We start from the raw sequence: 7,344 nt of genomic DNA, 5'->3' as shown, positions 1-7,344 counted from the left end.
ATTGTTTTTGTAGCTATTGTGAATGGGATTTATCTTAGAAGTTCTTCCTCAGCCATGGCATTGCCTGTGTATACAAATGCTGTTGATTTTTGTGCATTGATTTTATACCCTGCTACTTTGCCAAACTCTTCTATGAGTTCCAATAGTCTCTTAGTAGAGTTCTTTGGGTCCCCTAAAGAAAGAATCATATCATCTGCAAAGAGGGATAGTTTGAGTTCTTCCTTCCCAATTTGTATCCCTTTAATTTCTTTTTCTTGCCTAATAGCTCTGGCTAGAACCTCCAGAACTATATTGAATAGCAGTGGTGAGAGTGGGCATCCCTGTCTGGTACCAGATCTCAGTGGAAATGCTTCCAACTTTTCCCCATTCAATAGGATGTTGGCCGTGGGTTTTTCATAGATTGCTTTGATTGTATTGAGGAATGTTCCTTCCAAACCCAGTTTGCTTAGAGTTTACATCATGAACGGGTGTTGTATTTTATCAAATGCTTTCTCGGCATCTATTGAGATAATCATATGGTTGTTCTTCTGCAGTCTGTTAATGTGGTGTATCACATTGATTGTCTTGCGCACATTAAACCATCCCTGCATACCAGGGATAAATCCCACTTGGTCTAGGTGGATGATCTTTCTGATGTGTTGTTGCATTCTATTGGCCAGAATTTTATTCAGGATTTTTGCATCTATGTTCATCAGGGATATTGGTCTGTAATTCTCTTTCAATGCTGCATCTTTTTCCGGGTTAGGAATTAAGGTGATGCTGGCTTCATAGAAAGAATTTGGGAGGATTCCCTCTTTTTCGATTGTTTGGATTGGTTGAGAAGAATTGGAGTTAGTTCTTCTTTAAATGTCTGGTAGAATTCAGCAGTGAATCCACCTGGTCCTGGGCTTTTCTTTGTTGGGAGGGCCTTTATTACTGTTTCAATTTCTGTCTCAGTTATGGGTCTGTTTAGGTTTTCGATGTCTTCCTGGTTCAATTTAGGTAGGTTGCATGTGTCCAGTTATCTATCCATTTCTGATAGGTTTCCCTGTTTGCTGGCATACAAGTCCTTGTAATAATTTCTGATGATTCTTTTTATTTGTGGTGTCTGTTGTTACGTTTCCTGTTTCATCTCTGATTTTATTGATTTGGGTCTTTTCTCTTCTTTTTTTAGTTAGTTGGGCCAATGGGGTGTCAATTTTGTTTATTTTTTCAAAAAACCAGCTCTTCGTTTGGCTGATTTTTTGTAATGTTTTTTTTTTTTCTTTTGATTCAATCCTCTTGATTTCTTCTCTGATTTTAATTATTTCTCTTCTCCTACTAGATTTGGGTCTGGTTTGCTGTAGGTTTTCTAGATCCTTGAGGTGAATTGAAAGCTCATCTATTTGGTGCCTTTCCAATTTCTTGATGTAGGCACCTATTGATATAATCTTTCCTCTTAACACTGCTTTTGCTGCGTCCCATAAGTTTTGGTATGTTGTGCTGTTATCCTCATTTACTTCCAGAAAATTTTTGATTTCTCTTTTAATTTCTTCTATGACCCATTGTTCATTCAGGAGCATGTTGTTCAATCTCCATGTGTTTGCGTATGCTCTAGGGATTCCTGAGTTGCTAATTTCCAACTTCATTCCTTTATAATCTGAGAAGCTGCATGGTATGATTCTAATTCTTTTGAATTTGCTGAGACTTGCTTTATGGCCTAGTATGTGGTCAATCCTAGAGAAGGTTCCATGTACTGCTGAGAAGAATGTAAAATCTTTAGCTGTAGGATTGAAAGTTCTGTAGATATCTGTTAGATCCATTTGGGCTATAGTGTCGTTTAAATCTACTGTATCCTTGTTGATCTTCTGTCCTGTTGATCTGTCTATTTCTGAGAGTGGAGTATTGAAGTCCCCCAGTACTATTGTATTGGGGTCTAAGTCTCCCTTTAAGTCCCTTAACAAATCTTTTAGATAAACCGGTGCCCTGTAGTTAGGTGCATATACATTGATAATTGTTATATCTTCTTGTTGTATTGATCCCTTAATCATGATATAGTGTCCCTCTTTGTCTCTCTTAACAGTTTTTGTGGTAAAGTTTATGTTGTCCGATATTAAGATGGCTACGCCTGCTCTTTTTTCATTTCTGTTGGCATGGTATATCTTTTTCCAGCCTTTCACTTTCAGTCTGTATGGATCTTTGTTGGAAAGATGTGTTTCTTGTAAGCAGCCAATAGATGGGTTTTGTTCCTTAACCCAATCAGCCAATCGGTGTCTTTTAACTGGACAGTTCAGGCCATTCACGTTCAATGTGACTAATGAAAAGTGGTAACTTTGCCCTGCCATTTGCCAAAGATACGTTCTAATATATGCTTTGAATTCCCTGTGATCTTTTGCTGTGAGGTTTCCTTCCTTTATCTTCTTTCATATTGATGACCGTGTTTCTGTGTTTCTGTGTGTAACACATCTTTAAGCATCTTTTGCAGGGCTGGACGAGTGGTGACAAATTCTTTCAATTTCTGTTTGCTATGAAAAGTCTTTATTTCACCTTCATTCACAAATGATAGCTTAGCAGGATATAATATTCTGGGCTGGCAGTTTTTCTCTCTTAGTACCTGGGCTATATCTCACCATTCCCTCCTAGCTTGTAGAGTTTCTGATGAGAAGTCAGCTGTGATTCTGATTGGAGATCCTCTGAGAGTAATCTGACGTTTCTCTCTTGCACATTTTAGGATCCTTTTCTTTATGTTTCACTGTGGAGAGTTTAATTACAACGTGTCGTGGTGAGGATCTCTTTTGGTCGTGTTTATTAGGGGTTCTGTGAGCTTCCTGTACTAGGATTTCTCTGTCCTTCTCCAAACCTGGGAAATTTTCTGCTAATATCTCACTAAAAAGGCCTTCTAATCCTTTCTCCCTCTCCATGCCTTCAGGAACTCCTAGAACCCGAATGTTGGTTTTTTTAATAGTATCCTGAAGATTCCTGACAATATGTTTTAGATTCCTAACGGGACAGAATCCAGTGCCCCAACCGGGACTAGAACCCAGTGTGCCGGTGCCACAGGTGGAGGATTAGCCTAGTGAGCTGTGGCGCCGGCCCTTATCTTTCTCTTAATGGTTCTCAAATTTGTTGGCATGTGGTTTTCACAATCTATAATGGGCAGTGATGTTTCTGTGTTATCATATGCATTGTCGCATTTTCATGTCTGCTATTGACTTGAGTCTTCTCTGTTTTTATTGTCTACCTAAAAATTTGTTCAAGTGAATTTTTTTAGAGATTTATTTTATTTATTTGAAAGAGTTACAGAGAGACAGAGGCAGAGAGAGGTCTTCTATCTGCTGGTTCACTCCCCAGTTGGCCATAATGGCTGAAGCAGCACTGATCCAAAGCAGGAGCCTCTTCCAGGTCTCCCACGTGGGTGCAGGGGCCCAAGGATTTGGGCCATCTTCCACTGCCTTCCCAGGCCATAGCAGAGAGCTGGGTTGGAAGTGGAACGGCTAGGACTTGAACCTGCACCCTTACGGGATGCCTGCAATGCAGACTGGGGCTTTAACCTGCTGTGCCACAGCACCAGCCCCCACAACAGTATTTTTTCCTTTATACTATCTGAACTCTTAGTGTAGAGTTACCCTTAGGAATATAAAGTAAACTGAAAATAGATTTTTGTAAAAATTAATGGAAATAGGAGAGGGAGGAGGAAGAAGGGTTGGAACGTGGGTGGGAGGGAGGGAAGGATGGGGAATATCACTATGTTCCTAGATCTGTATATAGAAAATACATGAAACTTGTATACCTTAAATAAAATTTAGCCTCCGAAGCGGTCAGCTGCTTCAAAATGAAGCTGAATATCTCCTTCCCAGCCACTGGCTGCCAGAAACTCATCGAAGTGTACAATGAACGTAAACTTCGTACTTTCTATGAGAAGTGTATGGCTACAGAAGTTGCTGCTGACGCTCTGGGTGAAGAATGGAAGGGTTATGTGGTCTGGATCAGTGGTGGGAATGACAAACAAGGTTTTCCCATGAAGCAAGGTGTCTTGACCCGTGGGCGGTCCACCTTCTGCTGAGTAAGGGGCATTCCTGTTACTGACCAAGGAGAACTGGAGAAAGAAAGCTCAAATCAGTTCGGGGCTTCATTGTTGATGCCAATTTGAGTGTTCTCAACTTGGTCATTGTAAAAAAAATAAAATAAAAAGAGAGAGAGAAAGATATTCCTGGATTGACTAATACAACGGTGCCTCGTTGCCTGGGTCCTAAAAGAGCCAGCAGAATTTGTAAACTTTTCAGTTTCTCTAAAGATGATGATGTATGCCTGTATGTTGTAAGAAAAGCCCTTAAACAAAGAAGCTAAGAAACCTAGGACCAAAGCACCCAAGATTCAGTGTCTCGTTACTCCACGTGTCCTGCAACACAGACGCCAGTGAATTGCTCTGAAGAAACAGTGTACTAAGAAGAACTAGGAGGAGGCTGGAGAATATGCTAAACTCTTGGCCAAAGGAGGCCAAAGAAAAACGCCAGGAACAGATTGTCGGGAGATGTGGGCTGTCTTCTCTGAGAGCGTCTACTGCTAAATCTGAGTTCAGTCAAAACTAAGGTTTAATAACAACAGATAAATAAGATTGTGTTTCAGATCTCAAAATAAAATTTAAAAATACAAATTTTGTTCACCTTTTCAAAAAACCTAATCCACTCATCTTTTTAAAAATTTATTTCATGTTTCAGTTCTGATATTATTTCTGTCTTCTAACTCTGGGATTTTCTTGCTTTTTGCGGTCCTTGAGGTGCATTGTTGTGTTTGTTGCATTTCCATTTCTTAGGCCATCCTCTGCTGCTTTCCCAGGTGCATCAGCAGGGAGCTGGATCAAAAGTGCAGCAGCTGGGATTTGAACTGGCACCCATATGGGATGCCGGTGCTGCAGACAGAGGCTTAACTTGCTACACCGTGGTACTGGCCCCTCAAATCAGTTTTTCAAAGTTCATTCTGATGTGCCCTGACCTCCACTGCTGCCTGGAGGCGCTCACAGCCTGAGCCCTGAGGGGCCGTGTGGTGTCCTGGCCAGCCTCGAGCACCCTTGGTATGGCTTTGGCTCACAGCTAGTTAAATGCCCTTGAACTTGTCCCCCATGTACACAAAAATTATCTAGGGGCTGGTGTTTGTGATGTAGCATGTAATGCTGCTGCCTGTGATGCCAGCATCCCATATGGCACCAGTTCAAGTCCTGGCTGCTCCACTTCCAGTCCAGCTCCCTGCTAATGCACCTGGGAAATTAGTGGAGGATGGCACAAGTGTTTGGGCCCCTGCACCAATGTGAGATCTGGAAGAAGCTCCTGGCTCCTGGCTCTTGACTTTGGCTGGGGCCAGCTTCAGCCGTGAGGCCATTTGGGTAGTGAACCAGTGGACAGAAGATCTGCCTCTCTTCCCCTCTCTCCCTGTAACTCTGCCTTTCAAATAAATAAAGTAAATCTCTAAAAGATTATCAAAAATATGTTGATACTGAGATCACATACAGCATCCTAAATATATAGCCCCTTAGTTGAGTCAATGCCACCTACAATAGCATACACAAATTCTGCTCCTGTGTGCCCTGGTCCAATACTGCTTTTCTTGTTATTGATAACATAGTCATGCCTTGTGTGCACAAACTTGCCTGTGTATAATTAATTTTATGTAATTCCCTCTTAAGTGTTATAGGAGTAAAAGGTGGATTCCTGGGGCAGCAATAAGTCACCTCCTGGTGTCCACATCCCACATAGGATTTCCTGGGTTTACATCTGGTCCAGTCCTGATTCCAGCTTCCTCCTGATGTGCACTGTGGGAGACAGCAAGTCTCACAAGGGCCCAAAACACAGCCCACAGTTCTTTGTGGGCTCCTGTGTTGGAGTGTGGGTGGGTGTGGATGATACGGGACTTTGCTTGTCATGGAATGGGAGCTGGAAACACAGCTGCTTAGAAGCTGACAACCAAGGCACAGAGATGAGTCTGAATCCCATTGTTTCAAGCATGTGGAGGCAAAACCCCCAAGTTACTTCTGGGAATCTGTGCCACCACTGGGAGAAGTACTAGGCTAAGACTGTCGGGGGGTGTGTTTGGGCATTTGTAATTTGCCGGAGGATACAGACATGCATGCAGTTTACAATAGACCCTTTCCGGGCCATATTCAGGAGTGGGAGAGGTTAGTGATTTCCCACAGATGAGAGTGTGAGTTTTCTACGTGAGTGCAGATTTGTGTTAGCCAATATAGTATATCTTCTCCTAGACAAGCCCTTGTTCACCCCTCATACACACTGCTCTGCACAAAGGTGCCTTGCCCAAGAACTCCTCTTCACTATTCCTCCCTGTGAGAAGTAAACACTTGGTTCATTTTCAAAGTAAGAATGGTAGATTCCATGCACCTCAGTTTTTAGGGACCCAGGAAGGTTGTGGCCAAACAACTGAAGCAAATGCCAGGAAGATTGTCACGCTGTTGTTACTCAGCCAATGAGGAACTGGGGGAGGGATCTGCTTGCTAGGAAATAAATAGCTTGCTGGAACCTTCTCCTGGTGTGCTGGCACAAGGTGTTGCAAGATCGGAAGTTGGGTCTCGCTCTTGTTGCACTCACTGAGTCGAGTCCATCACTTGAGCGGATGGGTGAGGCTGTTTCTCACACAGACCAAGCTTTAGGAATCATCTGTCAGCCAATGGAGAGCCACCCGTGGTGAGTGTGTGTGTTCTGCAAGAGGCAAACATGCATGGCCTTGCCTTCATTACTTGGCTGTGGTTTCCTGGGCTGTCCTGGGCTTCAAAGACCCCCAGGGATGAAAGAAGGCAGGGACCGCAGTTTCCTTGCTGTGGGAACTGAGGCGATGCCTGTGAAAGCACATTTTGTGCACATGCGAGGGTTGTTAGGAAATGGCTGTACATCTCTGCTAGCTGCTTCCTGAGTTCAGGAAGCTTGGCCCTGGTTGCAGTGCTGGTCACGATGGGGTGAGGGTGAGGGTGAGGGACTGAGCTAGAGCTCGGGGCTCCACTTCAGGGGGCTGTGCTCAGTCTGAAGTTTTACTCTTTCTGCTGATGCTTTTTTTTTAATTAAAGATTTATTATGTATTTGAGTTACACAGAGAAGGAAAGGCAGAGAGAGGCAGAGAGAGAGAGGCAGGCAGAGGCAGAGACAGATGTCAGTCTTCCATCCGCTGGTTCACTCCCCAGTTGGCCACAATGGCCAGAACTGTGCTGATCTGAAGCCAGGAGTCGGGAGCTTCTTCTGAGTCTCCCACGCAGGTATAGGGGCCCAAGGACTTGGGTCAGCTTCTACTGCTTTCCCAGGCCTTAGCAGAGAGCTGGATCGGAAGTGGAGCAGCCAGGTCTTGAACTGGCACCCATATGGGATGCCGGCACTGCAGGCGGCGGCT

At 43.6% G+C, this 7,344-nt stretch overlaps 1 pseudogene; it reads left to right on the top strand.

Annotated features, from left to right (window-relative positions):
* The first annotated feature begins 3,699 nt into the window (after positions 1-3,699).
* LOC138844573 (small ribosomal subunit protein eS6-like) lies at positions 3,700-6,924 on the top strand (annotated as a pseudogene).
* The last annotated feature ends 420 nt before the right edge of the window (positions 6,925-7,344 follow it).

The sequence above is a fragment of the Oryctolagus cuniculus genome, chromosome 12, assembly GCF_964237555.1.
Source record: "Oryctolagus cuniculus chromosome 12, mOryCun1.1, whole genome shotgun sequence".
Classification (NCBI taxonomy): domain Eukaryota; kingdom Metazoa; phylum Chordata; class Mammalia; order Lagomorpha; family Leporidae; genus Oryctolagus; species Oryctolagus cuniculus.
The sequence above is the reverse complement of the archived record's forward strand: the minus strand, read 5'-3'. Positions and strand labels throughout refer to the sequence as shown.